Source organism: Ursus arctos, unplaced genomic scaffold (assembly GCF_023065955.2).
Source record: "Ursus arctos isolate Adak ecotype North America unplaced genomic scaffold, UrsArc2.0 scaffold_21, whole genome shotgun sequence".
In the NCBI taxonomy this organism is placed as follows: Eukaryota; Metazoa; Chordata; class Mammalia; order Carnivora; family Ursidae; genus Ursus; species Ursus arctos.
The window spans coordinates 7,294,639-7,314,067 of NW_026622886.1; the positions used below are offsets into that span (position 1 = coordinate 7,294,639).

The window sequence follows — 19,429 nt, forward strand, 5'->3', positions numbered from 1 at the left end:
GGCTGCAGGGAGCTTGGGCTTCAGAGAACAGGAAGGAGGTTGCCTTGAGCAGTAAGGGAACCTAGAGGTGCTCCGGTCACTGTCCCTTGGAGGCCAGCGTTGGCTGTGGAAGCAGTGACCTCAAGAATCTGGCAGCTCTGCGGGACGGTGGCATCTGGCCTTGCAGGCCCTGCCCCATCTGGCCCGGCCCGGTCTCCCACCGATTGATTCCTTGCTCCGCTGTGACATTCCAGCCAAACTCACTGTCGCTTGGATGCGGCACGGGCCTTCTCCTGTCGGGCGCTTGGCTTGGGCTGGCGCCGTGTTAGGGACTCCGAATAGATGTGCGGTTTGATAAGTGGGCGGCTTCTCCTGGGCTGACTCACCCCAAGCCATTACTGTGTGTGAAGAGTACATGCTTTAATGCCATCAGAGGAAAGAGGTCCCACAGACGGTGACCCAGGAACACGTTCTTTACAAATATACATGTGCTTTAAAGTGATGTGTTCCTAGGAGCCTGGAGGGACAGTCTGCTCAGGAATGACTAGTGAGTGGTAGTAAATGGAGGAAGCCAGTGTTGACCGAGATCTACCACGTGAGCTGCCTTCCTGCCCTCCAGGACCTTACGTTCCAGGTGTTCCAGGCGAGTGAGACAGACTAACAAAAGAAGCAAAATAGATCAAGCCTTCTGGGGTGAGAAGAGTCCCAGGGAGAAAAAGAAATTGCAGTTGTGGGAGAGGGAGGGTTGGGGGTAGAGTTTTGCAGGTTTCAGTTGCTCAGGTGGGGATTCTTGGAAGCTATTTGAGCTATCATAGGAAAAGATAAAGGGATGAGTCATGGAGATAATGGAGAAAGAGCTGGGGTAAGTGCAAAGGCCCTGAGGCCATTTCTCAATTGCTAATTGAGAAACCATAGGAGGTCAGTGTCTGGAAGGGAGGGAGCACAGGAAGAAAGTAGGAGGGGATGAGGTCCAAGAGGAGTGGAGGCTCGGTGGTTCAGGTTGTGCGCTGGGGCTGTTGGAGGACTGGCCTGAGCCCACCCATTTCTGAGTGTCACTTAGGACCCTCCTCTGTTGAGGACCCTCTGTAGGGACCATAGATGGAAGCAGGGAGACCCTGTAGGAGGGGCTTGCTTTAATTCAGGCAGGAGGTGACCGTGACTTGGGCCAGAGGGGCATTGCCCGCCCTCCCCACAGCTGGTGGAGGAGTCTGTCTGCTGTCTCTTCTGTTGTGTCCCATGGGAACGGGCTTAGATGCTGAGGCTGAAACAGGCTTCTTCCATTGTATGGTCTCCCCTGGGGCTGGTGGCCCAGCAGGTCTGTAGGGATATTCTCATCCAGCCTTCTTGAGTTGTTGATTTGGAAGCTGGGGCACAAAGTGACAAGTCTTCCCATTGTCCACATAATTCATCCAGCTCTGTGTCGTGTCTCATGGCCTCCCCAGATTTGCGGAGAGGCAGGGTGATTTCTGGTCCATCGTGAGGAAAATTGGAGTATGGAGCAATAAATCGAAAGAGGGCTCCATCAGTCTGTTGAAATCCCCATAATTTTGGGCCCTTAGAGTTCAAGGTAATCCTAACAGAGAAGGTCGAAGAACAACAGAAGAAAATAGAAATTGGGGCTCACTTTTGTAACCCAGGAATGCACACCTGTTATTGGGAGATCCGACCTCAGGAGTTTACTGGAAGTGCTGTCGTGAGGTAATTAAGGGCATTTTCTTGCTCTGTGGTATGTATGGAACTTTCATTTGCAAAGTGCATTATTTACTGTCATTAGTTCCTTTCTGTGGCAGAGGTCAGCATTGCTGTTCCATTTTTCCTGATGAGATGGCCCTGGCTTTCCCAGCTGAATTTCACCGGGGGTGTTTTCCTCAAGGTTTCAGTGTTTCCTGCTGGCTCATCTCCTGGCCCCCTTGTGACTGCTGGGGGCAGAAGTGGTAGCCACTTGGCAAGATCTAGACAGAAGTTAGATGGCTTTAAACATAGGATTTCCTTGGCCCTGGGTCACTGGCCCTTTCCATCAAGCAGGACAAGGAGTCTGGAAGGACAGAGGTGGTTTGGCAGGTGTGGGAAGGTTGTTAGCACTGACTGTGTGTGTGTGTTGTGGGAGACTTTTCTTCCATGTGGTGTGTTGGTCCTGGTCGTTGCTGCCTTGGGGACCTTTACAGTCAGCCTCCTGTCCTGGAGAGTAAGTCCCAGATGTCAGTGTCCACATGTTCATACACAGGCGAGGTATCACCGCTCTGCTCCTCGTACCTGTTTCCCTAACCCTTAAGGCTTAACTTGGGTGAAACAGACTCGGAGGCGGGTCTTTGTCAAAATGAGATCCGTGGGTCTTTATTCCGTGATGTCCTGGAAGAGGGAGCTGCTAATTCAACAAAACTTTTTAAATTGGGGGTTTATATTTTGATGATAAACAAACAAAAATAGCCATGAACCTTTGCTGTGATCTTTTGCACTTGACAACTATTTTCATACAAGAAGACCTGTGCTTTTCAACCAGCCTCTCCCTCTCCTTTGAAAGGGGTCGGTTTATTACCTACATTTGAGAAAGTTGATTATAATTCTGTGTTACCTTCCATCTCCTAGATTCCTCTCTGGGTAGAGAGGCTTCGATCAGCCTTCCCACACAGATGTACGCCTTCCCTTCGAGTTGTCCACCTGCTCATTCGAGAGCAGGAGTTGACGTCGCCTGGCGACTTAGCACAGGGACCCCTGGGGGCTCCCGGGCCCGCTGCAGGCTTTGAGCAGTTTGCTCGGGAAGCTGGACGGGAAGCCAGGCAGCATGTCTTGTGCGCAAAACTCCTTTCTCGGCCCCAGGGGTGCTCGTAACTATGCTTCTGGAAACTTGGTACATGGCAAAGGCATCTGGAATGTTAGACTCTCCATATGGAAGCCTGTCAGGGAATGTCATCACGGGTTGGCCTTGTGGCCTGCGTGGTATCTTCATTGAGCACAAAAAAAGCTGCTTTTTATAAAGTAGAAGGGGATGGTTTGGAAGGATGACATTATTTTTTGCAATCAGAAGCCTAAAAAAGTATGTGAGCACATACAGTAAATCTTCCCCTCTGCTCCTCCCTCCGCTGCTGTGTTCGCTGCACACAGAATGGTGCAGAGACAGGCGCGCGTGAGGGACAGGAATGTACCTCCGTGAACGCCCATGTCACAAGTGGGAGCAGCAGAGGGGACGAAAACACCTGTAGGAAAACTTGTTCTAGAATTTGAAAGCAAGATTCTGCTGAAGGTTCCGATGCAAACAGCTTCAGCTTTTACGTTGGGGAGGGATGGGGAAACGCACCCAGAGGAAAGAAAACCTGGACCACGTGGGGCAGCCCCGCTGTGATTAACTGATCAGAGCGAGGCAGGTAAGTCAGGGAAAGTGGGCCAGGCCACAAGGAGGAGGCAGGAGAGTGGCCCTCGTGTCCTGGACGGCAGGGACTGGGTGGGCCTCGTGCAGGGATCCGCGTGGTGGCCCTGGGCAAGCCTGTGGCATATTCCTCTTCCGAGCCTCCGTGTCCTTCCCTGAAAGCTGGCACAACACGAGCATACTCCCAGCGTCGCAAGGGCGCTGGGATGAGAACGTCCATCAGCGTTCACTCTGATGCCTGCCTGCTGTGTGGAAGCCTTGGATGGCGAAGATTTTGGTAAGACTGTTCTTCCATCTGATGTGACTTGGACCCACGTAGTCTGAGAAATATGGCAGCCAGGCCGGGTCCAAAAGGCTCCGAGATCCTGTCTTTTGCTTCAGCTCGATGCTGTTTTCTTGGTCATCCAGAGATACTTTCGTGTTAGCGTGGGTGGGCACAATTTGGAGTGCTTCATTAACCCAGCAATTAATAAAAGTGGAGAGGTGACAATTGGTGTTACCAAGCTACAATGGAAAGCAATGCGTTTGGCTTCTCTCCGTGCAGGCAGATGGGTGGAGAAGCCACCCATGGGGAGGAACATCGGAATGCAGAAAGAGGAAGCTGGTTGGGAAAAGTATTCAGAGCAAAAAACGGTGTCAAGATGGGTTGCTTGGTTGATGATTTCTTTCAGTCAGCACATATTTATTAACTAATTCCTGTGTGCCTGATTCTGGGCCAGGAACCGAAGGTACATTTGTGGATAAAGCAAAGCTTCTCCTGCGAAGAGCCTGAGACTGTTGATGGAGGTAACAGACACGTAAGCGATGAATTCTAACCCTTTGTAGGAGGTACAGGATAGATGGTGTTTAAAGTTCATGGGGACCAAGGGCAGCAGTGATTGGTTTTATGAAAAGAGAGAGAGCAGTGTTAACAGGAGATGGGGTAAAAGGGTATTTTTGCACTGGAGCAAGGGCTCGTGGAGGCATGAAATGAGGGGCGGATTGTAGTTGATAAGCAGGGGCTGGTTTGAATTTGCGCTGTGCCCCTGGCTCGCTGGGCGACGGGGCACATGACGAGCCTCCCTGTGAGTCGGTTTCCTCGTCTGTCAAGTGGGCATCAACACTCCATGTCTCACGGGGTATTGGGAGGATTCCTCCCTACCTCCTGCAAGACGCAACGTGCTTGGTCCATGGTGAGCCCCCCCCCCCCCTTAGCAGTGAGCCCCGAGATCTGCTGGGTGCCTTGAGTGTACCCAACATGAGAAGGACCTGAGATTGGAAATGTCACGTAGGGCCCGCTGTGAAAGGGGTCAGAGTATCACACATCCTGATTTTATCTCTGCAGACATTAACTCACACCTCGTTTGAGCTTTGTCTCCCCTTGAGGTACCAGGCGGTCTTACCCGCTAAAACACAGCCACCTGTGGGAGACCCTGGTGGCAAGGGATTGCCTGTTAGTTCTTCCTTCTCTCCTGGAGGTGATGGCGTGGGGCAGGCTTGGAGACATAGGTGAGGTGGTAAAAAGCTTGGCTTGGCGTTTGGTTGGACTGGGGACCTGGTTCTGGCCCCAGCGTTTGTAAAGCACATGACCTCAGGCAGACTCCATCCTTCCCTCTCGGGTGGAGTTTCTGCACCTGTGGCATTTTGTCTCACATGTATTAACGTATCGAGTGAAACATTGATCTCAAGAGCGAGGATGAAAGTGCCTTTGAAGGAGGCAACGGCCTTGTGTAGGAAAACACCTTAATCAGCTACGTTCGTATCATCTGATGGAAAAAGAGACCACACGGGTGATTTAAAGCTTTCCGGCAGCCACGGTTAAAAAAAAAAAGTTAATCCCATTCCCCCACCCCCCTCCCCTCTGGATAGGCTGGTGATGGGTATTAAGGAGGGCACGTATTGCATGGAGCACTGGGTGTTATACGCAAGTAATGAATCATGGAATTTTACATCAAAAACCAGGGATGTACTGTATGGTGACTAACATACTATAATAAAATAATACTATAAAAAATTAAAAAGAAATAGGTAAAACGAATTGTAATAATCGGTTGTATTTAGGTCAGTACAACCAAAATACGTATAAAAATTATTGCGCGATTTTACCTTCTGTATTTCACACTGATTCTGTGAGATCTGGGTCATGGCTTCCAGTTAGAGCGCGGCTCGCTTCAGACCCGCACAGGGCGAGTGTGGCTCCTGGCTTGGGTGGCGCGGGTCCTGGGAGGAGCCAAAGCCAGAATGCCCTGGCTCTTCCTCCCTCTCTCCATCTGTGTGTCTCTCTCTTTCTGTCCGTGCTTCCCCTCCCAGAGAGGGACGAGAAGATAAATGAGCAGTGGAGACCACAGTGGATGCTTTGTGTGTTTGGATTTTTGTGGAAAATGAAGACTGGGGTAAGTTTCACGGAAGACCGTAGAGAAAGGGGCAGGGCGCTAGGAACGGGCAGAAGTCACGCAGATCACAGCAGCAGCAACTCTATGTCAAGCACTGTTCTAAGCATCTCATTGTCTCCTTGGATCCTCTCATTCAGTCCTCACGGAACCCTAACAGGTCGTCCTATCTCCTATGTTGAGAATGGGAAAGTGGACACAGAGAAGTTAAGAAACCTACCCAGAGTTGCACAGCTGAGGTTTGGACTCAGATAAGCTGTCTCTGGAGCTCTGCTTTGCTAGTTACTTCAAAACATCTTGGAGGGGGCGCCTGGGTGGCTCAGTCAGTTAAGCGTCTGGCTCTTGATTTCAGCTCAGGTTATGATCTCAGGGTTGTGGGGTCGAACCCCGTGTTGGGCTTGGAGCCTGCTTAAGATTCTCTCCCCCCGCCCCCACCCCGGGCCACAGCTCACTCGCTGTCTAAAAAATAAAATCTTGGAGGAACTAAATCTTACAGAAGGCTTTGGGCTTCCTCTCAGCATGGACTGGGTAGTTTACACCAGAGGTTTAGGGGCAGGAAGGCCCCAAGGATTGTCTGGATGAGCCTGAAGTTTGCAGGAGTATTACGTTTACGCTATATGTCAAGTGTGCTGCCCGGGGCATCATCATTGTACACAGCAGGGCCTCGGTAAATGCCGTTCCTTCCTTTCTTCCCTCAGGCCCACAAAATAAGCCTGTTTAAAGAAGGGGCTTTCTGGGTTTTGCTCACATCTAGACCCAAGCCTGGTGCATGGTAGCTGCTCGGTAAATATTTGTGGAAGTCAGCGGGGATGCGTTGGCATCACTGGCGACGATGATCCCTGAGCCCCACCAAGGGCTTGCACGGGCAGCTGTGCCGTTAGGGGCTGGCCTTGTAAATACAGCCCTGGGTGAAGGCGGCTCTCGTGGGAAGATGTGTGCTCACATCTAGAGTTCTCACTTTGAGCTGAGGACAAAGGCCAGTTTATGCATCTCGTACCAAAGTTTTATTTTGTTCGTTTTTCTAACAAATTAAAAAAATTGAAGTATAGCATATTATCCAAGCAGCAAAGTACAGAAAAGAAAGCGTGCAGCTTGATGTATTTTGACAAGGGGAGTCCACCTCTATAACCAGTTCCCAGATCAAGAAATAGGACATGACCAGTACCCCAGAGCCCCCCTACTCCGCACCCTTGCCCTCCTGAGAGTATCTGCCCCCCTGACTTCTGACTTCAGAGATTACCTTCGTGTGGCATGCTTTTGAGAAATCCTGATGACTGGAGATGTGGGGTGGGGGGGCAGTTTGTTTCTGTCTTGCAATGCTGATCTTTTCCAGGGTTGGAGCTCTAACCTGGTTCTGTGTCCATTGCACAGATGAGAAACTGAGGCTCACAGACGTAATACCAAGTTATGGCTTGAGCATAGATCAGTGATTCAGACGCAGACCTGTAGTGCTCCACAGCCTGGGTTCTTGACCATCCCATATCCATAGGTTTCCTTCTGTGACACTTTGTCTAAAATCCTGAGGTTGGGACGTTCAGGTGGAGATTTCTGGACTGAGCAATATCCTGGGTGGCTGCCATGATGCTGCACAGGGACCAGCCATCCCGGCTCAGAGCCCAGGATGCTGGGTCTCTCCCAGAGGCCACACCTCACCTTGCAGAGCGACTTGGGTGGCAGAGCCCATTCCGGGTGGGGTGGCAGGGGGCTTCCTCATTGCCCCATGCTTCCCACCCCCGCTTGTTGCTGACAAGCACACTTGGGCTCTGTTGGGCAAAGCTTTCAGTTAAACGGAATCGAGTGGCTCACTCCCTCTAAAGTCAAAGGGCTCTCTGCTGCCAGGTGCACTGCTCTTCCGCTCTGGGGGCATGCCTAGGGCTGCTCAGGGGAGGTGGCTGGCGTGGCAGGCTGGGGAGGGCAGCCCCCGCCTGGCCAGGAGGCCCCTTGGATGGTTGGAAGTGGGCATATGTATTTCAGGCTGGGGAGCATTGCTCTCTCTCTGTGGCCCGGCCCTCTGCCCCCACTGTTCTCCCGTCAAGAGGGACAGGTGGTAGCTGTCATTCTGCACTTGGCCCTGGCCACAGAGAGATTTGCCAACAGTTCTCGAATGGAGATACCCCCCAGCCTCTTTGGCCCAGAGAATGTAGCTTGACCCATAAAACTGTAAGCAGGCAGTCCCCTCAGCCGGGCTTTCTCTCCACTATGATGGGAGTGGATAGCAGGCAGAAATAGAAGCTATTACGCTAGGCTCGGTGCCCCTAGGACTGAAATTTAATTCAAAAAGGCAAAATAAAATCATCCCTCTGAGGCAATGGTTTTTATAAAAATAAAGCCAATATTATGATAATAATCCTAGCAAGTGAGTTGCTGAATGATTTACTCTTTGCTGGCCACTGGGCCTAACATCTCAGATTGAATGGTGTAGCTCTGGAGCCAGACTGTCTAGGGCTGAATTCTGCATCCTCTACTTAGCTGTGTGACCTTGGGCAAGTTACTTGACCTCTCTCTCCATCTGTGACATGAAGATCTCAACAGTCTGTACCTCTCAGAGTTGTCGTGTTAATGGATTCATGTAAAGCACTTAGATTATTGCCTGACATGTTAAAGGCTCAGTAAACTTTCATGGGATGATGATGATGATGATAAAGGATGATGTTAAAGGCTCAGTAAACTTTCATGTGATGATGATGATGATGAAGAAGAAGAAGAAGAAGAAGAGCAGCAGCATAGGATCAGTTCTAGTCCCTGGGCGATCTGGTGTGCTGGATGGTTTAGTAGGCACAGAGAGGGTCAGTTCCTGGCCCAAGGTTGCACAGCCAGTAAGCTATGGAGGTGGAATGTGAACCCAGAGCGGTCTCCTGCAGGCTTTCCAGTGAATGGGGATATTTAATCCCCTAAGGATTAAATATATTTCACCATTCCCCTCCCCCCCCGCCACATTGTTCCAGTAAACAGGGCAGATGCTATTTATTTTACAATCCGTTTAAACTAATAAACGTAACTAATGTTTGTTGGGTGAATCGCCCCATGTCAGCTGCTCCATTTCCGTTGCCTTAGTGTTTGGGCTGTGTCTTGAGACCTTGGTGAAAAAGTTCTGAGGTCCAATCAGACTAGAGGCTCGTCTTTGCTCACGAGAGAGGGGATGCCGCGGTGTGCGAAGACAGTTGCCATGGAATCTTAGAAGTGAAGGCCCGCCGTCTCATCTGTGTCTGAGCCAGGTGTCACCCTGGCTGGCTGGACCCTTCTGGCCTTCAGTCTCTTGTAGGGCCTGTCCTCGGGATCCTCACCGGCTCTAGGAAAGGACTGAGTCAGCTGGGAAAGAGGAGATTTCGGTTTGACAGAGGTGGGATGGCACAGGGCAGTCTGTGGAAAGAAGGTACCGTTTTCTCATTGAAGTTCCTAGAGTGGCGGCAGGAGAAAGGTGGGAGGAGGGGTGGGAGGGGGAGAGAAAATGCAGTAGGGGTGCTGGGTGAGAGGGGAGGGGACGGGCAGGGGTGGGGGCTGAGGCTCAGGAGGAGGGAGGTGAAATCCGTGGCTGTATTTGGATTTTTGTGCCTGGAGGAGGGCAGGCCAAGCCTGGGGTGGGAGGCAGATCCAGACCTGGTGGGAGTGGATGGGGCAGAGGGAATGTGAGGTGTGGGTGGGCGGCAGGCAGTGGGAGGGTAGAGAATGGCACGTGAAGAGAAGGGATCCCACAATTTTTAGTGCCCGGATAGACTACAGGCTCCCTGATGGCCACACAGCTGGTGAGTGGCCAAGCTTCCTGACTCCCACTTCAGTGCTCCCTGACTTCCATGTCGCTTCTTAGGGAGTGGGGAGGGGAGGCCGGCGGGGCTGGGGTCTGCTGTTGGGCTGGGCGGGCTGGGCCCTGTGGGTTGCCCACCTGCCGCAGAGTTTCTGAGGAGCCCCCCCGCTCCCCACCCCCCGCCTCCGTGCAGGGCTGAGAGCAGGAGGGCCCCGCGAGCCATTCAGAAGAGGCTACGCAGATAAACTCCACGGTGTGTCTCATTAGTCCAGGAACAGCTTGAGCTAATCGAGGCGTGCCTCTGCCGTGTGCCGCTCATGCCAGGGGGGTTAAAAAAAGAAATACTCACGCCGATCCAAGGGCTTTTTGTGGCAGTGCAGAAATAATAAACCCAAACACAAGAGGCAAGCCGTTTCAGGAGCGAGGTGGGTGCCCGATCGGGGTCCGATTCCGCCAGCCCCTGCCGGGCCCCAGGAGAGCCGCTCTGTCACCGGCGGCCAGGTCTGCCCCCCTCCGTACGGGCAGGCCTCTGTCTTCCAGGCCACAGGTGAGTGGGCATGTTTCCTGGTGGAAGGATCCGAGTTTGGTGTTGGTTGGCCCAGCGAGGTCAGTTCCGTGGCCCTCTCCCGTGGCTCTGCGCTTCCCGCCCGTGTGCTCCAGGAACACCAGCTCCCAGCACGAGCCTAACGCCCGCTCCTGCCACGCCTGCCATGAGAGCTTGCTCCCCAGCCGTGGCCATTCAGGGCCGGGGACGTAAATGGCTCTCCCGGGGCTTGGGCACAGCTTCCTTGGCTGGGACGGTCACGGCGAAAGAGAAGCGTAGCTACTTGTCATTTGCCCGGGCACCGTGTTACATTCTCTGGCGGTGAAGGCGATGTTCCTAACAGTCCCGGGGAGCGCTGACTGCTTCGCGCCTCGCTTTCCGCTTCAGAATGGGGTAGCTTCATGGGGTTGTGCTGGGGTGGGGGTAGGCGATTACACAAGTTACTATCTGTACAGCACTTAGTACCAGGTGGGTAGTCGTTACCAGTATTCTTTGCTATCAGTTAAGCTGCTGGAGGTGCACGGTGCTCTTGGAACCACTGTGTTTGCCCCGTTAAAGGGGCACATCTGAACCTTCATTCTCTCTGCCAAGCCACGCAGTGCACGATGACCATGCCCGCCTGCTGTGGGCGAGTGGCTGGCTGAAAGGTTGGTGACAGGACGCATCTCTGTTCTGGATCCTTCTTCCTTGGCTCCCAGGACCCCACCCCCCACGTTGCTTCCCCCTCCCCTTTTCCTGGTACTGTTTTCTCCCCATCTCTTGATAAAGAATCCAGTAGTTTGTTTTCTCTGTGAACAAATGAGGGTTGGTTTAGCTGAATGAACACTAGTAACCATCACTAGTTGTCTGTTAACTTGAGTTCTGCGAGGCTCTGACTCCCTTGAAACCTTTTTTTCCCCCAAGGGTGAACAATTCACTCTATTCCCTCCACTGGGGCTTAGTGATCATGAAAATTGAACATTGCTAAATGTGCACCGGTGTGGCTCATGCAGTGAGAAAAATCTGTTCCAGGGAAAAGTTGAGAGGGGAAAAAAAAGGAGGAGGGAGGGAGGGAGGAAAGAGAGGTGTTTGGGTGGGCCTTAAAATACGCAATAAGCTGAAATTAAAGATGTGGTTCAGACGTGCCCTGTTCTGAAGCCCTGCTGTGCACCTGGGCAAATTTAGGTCCCTCTGCTGTGTCCTCTGACCGCACCTCTGTCCTGGCATCCGTGGAGGTGCCTGCCAGGATTTATGGCCATTTGACCATTGCCATGTCCTTGCTGGGCTGGACCTGTGACCCTTGTACCCCGTGGCCTGACACATGCTGGCACATAGTAGGCACTCAGTAAACGCTTATGGAAACGACTGAGTGCCTAGAAGCTTTGTAAGTGAGGAGCTTTATTTCACTCTCCCTGCTTAGTACTGGAGATGCCCTAATTGCTTCTTTCCTGTTTTCTCTTGCCCATGTGGACCTGGGTCAGTTTTAACTGCTAAAATGAACTAATTTGAATTTAATTTGAATTAATGGATGTATGCAAGCCACTGCTCATTTAATTAATTTGTTTATGTCATCAAATAAGCATTTTGAGGGCCCCTAAGCGCAGAGCTTTCTATTTGGCAGGTGGAATACAAAGTTGAGACAGAAGCCAAGGATGGGGGCTTTAAAACCAGAGCCCCTGCATTCAAGTCCTGATTAGACTCTCTCTTCTGGGTTCAGGTGGTTATAGTGGGTAAGAGCCCTGATTTCCGGGTCTGGGTTTGAATCCTGACTCCACCACTTATGAGCTGTGTGACCTCAGGCAAATTACTTAACCTTTCTATGCCTCCCTTTCCTCTTTATACTGGGAGGACTTCATGGGGTAGTGATGCGGTTAGGGTCTTTGTGGGGATAACACAAGTTAATATATGTAAAGCACTTAGAACCAGGTTGGTAGTTGTTACCAATATTATTTGCTCTTAATGAAGCCTCAGTGCCCTCGGTATAAAACTTGACTGTCTTAGCGTCTACGTCTTCATAGAATTGTGCTGAGGATTGTGTGAGTTTCCCGTGGCTGCCACACCAAACGCCACACACGGGGCAGCTCAAAAGAGGAGACATCTGGAAGCTGGGATTCTGAAGTCAAGGTGTATCAGCAGGGCCACGCTCCCTCTGAAACCTGTCGGAGGACCCTTCTTTCCTCCTCCTGGCTGCTGGTGGTCGGCATTCATCTTTGGTATCCCCTGGCTTGTGGACAACTCACCCTGTCCCCTGGGATCATATGGTGTTTTTTCAGTTTGTCTTCATGTCGTCCTCTTATAAGGACACCAGTCATACTGGATTCAAGGACCCACCCTATTCCAGTATGACCTCATCTTAATTTAATTATATCTGCAATGACTCTGTTTCCAAATAAGGTTACATTCTGAGTTGCTGGGGGTTAGACTTCCACATATCTTTTTTAGGAGGACACCGTTCAACCCATAACAAGGATGGAATGAGAGAATCCAGAGAAGCATTGGGCACAGAACCTAAAACAAAACAGTGCCAACAGGCGTGAGCTGTGCCTGTCATTACTGTTACCATGTCATCATTAACACAACGACAGCCCTTTGCTGGGTGGCCATGGGAGGCTCTCCGAACGTCTTTGAACCTCATGTTTTAACTGTGTTGGTTCAAATAGGAGGCTTGCCATGTATTAACTGTGAATGGTGTGGCCAATCTTACAGGGCCAGCCAGTTTCTTGACCTCACTGATCTGCATTGTGTCTCTGAGATGGGAGGAAGTAGAACCACTTCCTGGAGGGGACCCCCCTCACGATGAAGCGAGGCCGAGTTCGTTGGTGACCCATGCTTGCTGTCCTTCCTTTGTCATGGGGGCTTTTATAGCCCACTGAAGACAAACCCAGTGCGTGCCACTGCACAGAAGGGGAGGCTCCTCCTTCCCTTCCCATGGGCTCAGGAAGGCTCAAAGGCGTGTCCAGACATTAGCCAGCTTGGATTTTCCAGATCTGCCCCCCCCCCACCCCAGTTCCTTTTGCAGATAGAATGGAAAAAAATTTTTTTTCACTTGGGAGCTGAACAGATTTGCTACAGAGAAGTCTAGATATCTATGGAAACAGTCCTAATTTTAGCCTTGCCACACTTAATGCCAACTCAGGGAGTGCTGTCTTGGGTCAGGGCCCAGAGAATGGGGAAGGTGAGCAGGCCTAGAAGGGTCAGGACAAGCACGGAGTAGCCAACTGACAAGCAAAAAATGGGAGGGCGCTGCAGAAGTCTCGGGGGTCACAGAGGGGCTGGCTCCAAGGAGAAAATGGGTCCGAAGAGAGGGTTCTTGAAAGATACACAGGTATCAGAAATTTGTCCTGGGAACCAAGGGCTCTCCTTCACCTCCCACTCTTGCTTTCCCTGTCCAAATTCTGCTCATTTCCAGCCCAGTCCAAGACCCTTATTCCACTTCCCCACCTTTGTAGTCAGCCACTGCTGCCCTGAATTCCTACCGTCTTCTTTAATTCTGCTGAAGCACTTCTCGGAGCCCATTTCATTTTGAGTTTCGGCTGCGTACCTTGCCAGACTTCCTTTGTGTTTTAGCCCCTCGAGCTCAGCTGTGGTCACCGTCACGTCTGTAGGCTGAGCCTGCCATGGGGTGGGACTGCAGAAAATGCAAAACGAGTGGAATTAGAGGTAACTGCTGGTCTCCGGTGGCCCAAACCAGGGCCTGGGCAGCCTGGAAAAGGACCCTGAGTGAATGAGAATAATAGAGTATGCTGACAGTTCTTTAATGGGAAGAATCCACGTGCAAGGGACTGGAATTCACCCGTCATTCTATGAAGGCCATGTTGGGGAGCACCACAGGCAAGAGGCCCTGGTTGGGGTGCTGGGTGTTCAGTGTGACGGGGTGAGGGCAGAAGTAGACAGAGATCATTTTAGGCCACGTAGGGGACGTTCGCTTCCCTGTGTCAGCCCTGTCCTCCCAGCCAGCTCATCTCCTAGCAGAAATCACTGCAGAATATCAAACACAGCCAGACCCTTAGACATCATCCAGTCCTGAGTGTTTTGAAGTGTGATATTCAAGGCAAGCATTTTTACATGAATGTTTGGTGGTTTATTTTCATGTGCATATGTAAACTATATGTTAACTAGCATCCTACACCTGCCATTTCCCAGGGATTACTGCTTAGGGTGAGGCAGGTCAGCCCTAGCTCTCTCTGGCCGAGCCCAGGGATTCCATGGTGGTGTTCCCGCATGTGCATGGATGTGTGAGACCTATAATAAGCAAATGCCTTGCTGTAACCGTTTCGAAGTAAGGCTGGTGCGGATGCAACACGTCGCCGATGTGAACTCCTGTACTCTATTTCCAAATACCTTGTGTTCTTTTCATTAGGATGAAAAGCAACATGATTGTGGTACAATAGGGAAGGTCATGTGCAAGAGATTGCTCGGCTCCAGTTCACCCTCCTCTTCGGAGTGATAAGGAGGCGGGTGAGGCACGGGTTGACCAGCTGACCCTAATAATGTCAGCCCATAGGGCTTAGACCACATCTCCCGTTGTCTACCCATCTTGACATGCTAGACAGGATGTAAACTAGTTCCTACTGAATACTTGGTCACTTCGTTGAAGTTATCTCTTGTTGAGGCCCGCCCTGCTGGTAAGATGTAGGTCCAGCGATTCAACATGGCCCCCTTCCATGACACTTAGCTGTGTCAGGGAGCTGCAAACCTACCAAAATGAGCTTTTAGATTCTGCAAATAGAAACACAGGCAGAGGAATGGTGCCATTGGCCACCTCTTGGGAAAGCTCTGCCCAGTGAGAAATGGAACGGGGGCCAGCATGCAGGTTGCTCAGGCCTGCAGGTGAGTCTGAGGGCTGGGCAGGAGTTTGCTGGGCACTGGGATCCCTCCCTCTTGGGTGGCTGTTTGTCCAGCACCAGCGAAAAGCTGTTGGCCTGGTGGGAGAGATGGGTGGGAGAAGTGGGTGTGGGCTCCCTGATTGGTTCATTTCCACTCCCTGGGTACTACGGAGGGGAGTGAGCAGCTCCAGCTGGCAGGGTGAGTCAGAGCAGAGCCCAGAATAGAAGCCAGAGGGCACGTATGTGAAGGCCATCTCTATCCCGTCATTTGGGTTTTAAGATTCTTGTTAAAGATGATGAAGCTTTTATGCATAACCGTTTGCACACTGCTGTGGGGTCATTTATTAGTGTCTCCTGGCAATAGCTCTCTAAGTTTGCCACACCCACCAGCGGGTAATTAACTGGGTCACACAGGGCCCAGCTCACTATTTATGAATTTCTTTAAAAGATTTATTTATTTTAGAAAGATAGAGAAATAGACAGGGCATGCTCAGTGGGGAGAGGCAGAGGGAGAGGAAGAGAGAGAATCCCAAGTAGACTCCCTGTCGAGCATGGAGTCCAGTTCTGAGCTTGATCTCATGACCCTGAGATCACGACCTGAGCCGAAACCAAGAGTTGGATGCCCAACTGACTGCACTGTCTAGGCACCCATTATTTGTGCATTATTGAGCCTCCTCCAAACTCCCTCATTCATCCATCCGTTCATCTGTCCGTCCATCCATCCATCCATCCACCCTTCCATCCATCCTTCCATCCATCCATCTATCCATCCTTCCATCCATCCATCTATCCAATCACCCATTCATCCACACATCCATCCACCCATCCATCATCCATCCATCCATCCACCCATCCACCCACCTATCTATCTATCCATCCATCCATCCATCCATCCATTTGAAGAGCACTTTTATTAGGCACCTCTTTGGGGGTAGCTTTCTGTTTGGCAGCATTCTCCCTTCATTACTGGGAGCAATTGCTACGTGGTAAAATGAAAATGTTGGTCTTCTGTTTATATCAGCATAATAGATCCCCCATATGTTGAGATCCTAAACTCCAGGAGGGCAGAGCCTTTGCTAATTTCTATGTCTCTAGTGCCTAGAGGAATGCCCCGCTCATAGTAGGTGCTCTATAAACATTTGTTGAAAAAAACAACAAATGAACTGAGTGTCTGCTATGTATTTGGCCCCATTGGGGGATTATGCTTTACATATATATATTTTTTTAATTCTCCCAGTAACCCTTCTTGCACCATACCTGTGTCTGTCCCCTGTTGTAGGGTCCTAGCTGGTGAGTGCTTACCTTGATTGGAAGCATTATTATAAGCACTTGCGTAGCAGACAGTCATCATCCCTGAATAATGCCGCTGCTGTTACCCGATTTTCACAGGTGAGGAAGTGAGGCACAAAGATGTTAAGTCACTTGCCTCAGGTCACACAGACCCTCTTGCTTCAAGCTGTTTTTCCCTTCCCTCCATACTAGGGCTGTCCGATACAACTTTGTGGGTGACAAAATGCTCCCTGTCTACACTGTCCAGTACCGTAGCCACCAACCACAGGTAGATAACGAGCACTTGACATGCGTTTCATGTGACTGAGAGACTGTATTTTTGGCTTGACTTCCTTTTAGTTCATTTCACGCGGCTAGTGACTACCACATCAGACAGCACAGTGCCTTCCTGTGCGATCGGTACATGTTACAACAGTTTGCCTTAATTGTTTATCACGTGCTGTGATTTTTCAAATGCTTTACGATCGGAAGTGATTTAAGTTAATCCTCATAACCACAAATGAACTGACGGAGGTCAGAGGTTAAGCACTTCTCCCACCTCGGGGATTTTACAGCAAGAAAGTGCTGTAGCTGGATTCTACCCCAGGGAAAACTCTGCCTGACCCCAGGCTTTTAAATGATCTCCCTGTCTATCTCCCTATTTTCCACACGTATAGCAATGGATATCACCATGAAAAACAAGCGAGGTCTCATTGTTCTATGTGGTTTTTAATCCCAGACGCAATGCTACCCTCTTCCCTGCTGGAGAAAGGGGTCAGCCCATATGCAGGCTTACGAACTCACTGTTCCCACCAGGTGACTCATTTAGGTTGAAAACATTTATTTACCTGAAGTAGAGTTGTGTCATTGTCACTCAGAAGAGAAACAAGACACCAGTATTCCTTGCCAGGATGTTCTTTAATGAAAGCAAACAGACCAAACCAAACCTACTTCCTGATGTACTGATGATAATATTTCTAGGTCGGGCTGGGAGGGAGAGAAAAAAAAATCAAGCTGAAATGATCTACAGTCCTGCTGAGTGGAGCAAGTGTGTGCAGCCCGTGGGCAGAGTGACGAGACTCGCGGCCGCACCTGCCCTTCCTCAGGATGGGTCAGAGAGGGCTGTGTGTCGGGGGCGGGGTGGCAGGCATCACTGAATTGTGTCCCCCAGTAGAGGTCAGCTTCCTTGGTGAGGAAGAGTCATCTGAATGTGTTGTGCATTCTGGGCTGGGGCGGTCATCCACATCTGTGGTCGTCCAGAAACTGTGGACCAACCCAGAGGCAGAGCTGAAGGTAAAGGTGATGGGGAGAGACACATGGGAAGAGAGTGAGAGAGATGGGGCCCGAAGGATGAGGCCACATCAGGACCACAGGCCAAATACAGGCAATGGTTGTGGAACCCAGGGGCCATAGGCCAGGAGCGCGCTGGGTTCTGAGAAGTGGGACCTGGAGAAAGGTGGCCACAGGCCTCTGGGGAAAGCCTTATTCTAAGGGCTTTGACTGACCAGTTATTTATTTAATTTATTATTTTTACTTTATTAAAGATTTTATTTATTTATTTGTCATAGAGAGCGAGAGCACAAGCAGGGGGAGCAGCAGGCAGAGGGAGAAGCAGGCTCCGATGCAGGACTCGATCCCAGGACCCTGGGATCATGACCTGAGCCAAAGGCAGACGCTTAACCGACTGACCCTCCCAGGCGCCCCTCGACTGACCAGTTAAATCCGCGTTCAACTTTTGGCAGCCTCGAGGCAGTCACACAGCCTCCCAGGCCAGCCCCATCTCTGTCTGTCCACTCAGCTGTCCATCCACCCAGCCAGCATTTGAGTCTCCTCTCTGGGACTGGGGACAGTGTGGTGAACAAGGCAGCATCCGCATCCTTGAGGAGGTCACAGTCCTGTTGGGAGACACGTACGTGGGCCTGTGTTTCTGAAGCAGGTAAAGGAAGCATTGGATACTCCGGGTCCCAAGGCCGACGGCAGCTCGCCTGCAGTTTTCTCCAGTGACACGAAGCCAGCGTTGCTTTCTCTACTCCCCTCGTCTTCATCGCCCATGTACTTACTGTGTTAGGCTTTGGGGTATTTAATAGATACTCCGTGTAGATCTTTATTGTAACCCTCCCGAAAATAGGGGCCTCTCTGGGATCCAGCTCAGTTGTGTGGGCACTGCCGGGGACTCCAGGATAATGGAAGTAAGTCGGAGCCCCTTAAACCTGGAAGGGACCTTAACAGCCCGCAGTGACTTGAAGGGCCGTTCCCACCTTTCTCCTTTCTTTCTTTGCCTTTCTTGGGGAAGGCCCACCAGTGTAGGTTCTGTCATGAGCCATGTCAGTGGAAAAGGGAGGCCTCACCTCTCGCTGAAGACGGGAGTTCGTTCACGGAAGCTCATTGCACCCCTATGTGCGTCCCTGTCTCCTGGAAACACAGGAGGGATGAGTTTTGCTGGATTAACACATGTGGGATGTTCCATATTGACTTTGTATCCAGGTGAAACGGGAACGTAAGCGTGCCAGACCTGTTTGGTTAGACAAAACTCCAGGTTGCTTTTGGTGTCTTCAGCGAGGAACCACAATTTACAAATTTCGGGAAAAAAAAGCACTCTTGGGGCGCCTGGGTGGCACAGCGGTTAAGCGTCTGCCTTCGGCTCAGGGCGTGATCCGGCGTTATGGGATCGAGCCCCACATCAGGCTCCTCTGCTGGGAGCCTGCTTCTTCCTTTCCCACTCCCCCTGCTTGTGTTCCCTCTCTCGCTGGCTGTCTCTATCTCTGTCAAATAAATAAATAAAATCTTTAAAACAAAAAAAAGCAGCACTCTTATCCCCTGCTCCCCTTTTATTCCTAATAAAGTTCACCTGAGCCTAGAAGGAGTCTGAGGCCTGGCCTGGACTCCTAGAAATAGGGGCGGCATCGTCCAGGCGTGGTGAGATATGCCACTGCCCGCCTGCTCATCGGGAGGCAGGAAGCTGGCCAGCGCGAGAGGAAAGCAGGCCGCCGCCGTCATGCGAGTTTACTTTGTGTCAAGGACTTTATTCATGTTGTTTTATTCTAATTGTCTCAGGTACTTGTGAGCCTGTATTAATCTCCACTTAAAAACAAGGGGACTCTGTAAGCCCTGGGAAACCTGTTTTGGACTTACAACCTTCAGATCTATAAGCTAATACCTGTAAGCTCCAGATGTTTCCCAAACATGACACGCCCAAGGTCAAGCAGCTGCGGAGGGGCTGATCTGGGACTTGAACCACAGTCTTTTGGCTCCCCTGTGTTCCCGTCTGCCAAGTGCTGTGTGGAGAGGTGGGGACACCACGTTCCCTGCTGAGGCCCGGTATGAAGAGAATCCACTTTCTGGATCACATTCACACAA

General features: G+C 51.0%; 1 protein-coding gene and 1 long non-coding RNA gene across 4 annotated transcripts in view; one reads left to right on the forward strand and one right to left on the reverse strand.

Moving 5' to 3' along the window:
• The window catches only part of LARGE1 (LARGE xylosyl- and glucuronyltransferase 1), a 516,017-nt gene that overhangs the window by 34,129 nt on the left and 462,459 nt on the right, over window positions 1-19,429 (forward strand). The window contains exon 1 of one of the 3 annotated variants that reach the window (XM_044384455.3): window positions 9,854-10,001. The exons of the other annotated variants lie outside the window; for them this stretch is intronic. The gene's annotated coding sequence lies outside the window, so the exon portion shown is untranslated. Of the gene's footprint in view, window positions 1-9,853; window positions 10,002-19,429 lie in introns of those variants that run through there. 3 annotated transcript variants of the gene reach the window in all.
• LOC130544484 (uncharacterized) lies at window positions 6,694-9,888 on the reverse strand. Its single transcript, XR_008960795.1, has 2 exons — window positions 9,804-9,888; window positions 6,694-9,072 (listed from the first exon to the last, which is right to left on the reverse strand). It is a non-coding gene; the product is annotated as an uncharacterized LOC130544484 (long non-coding RNA).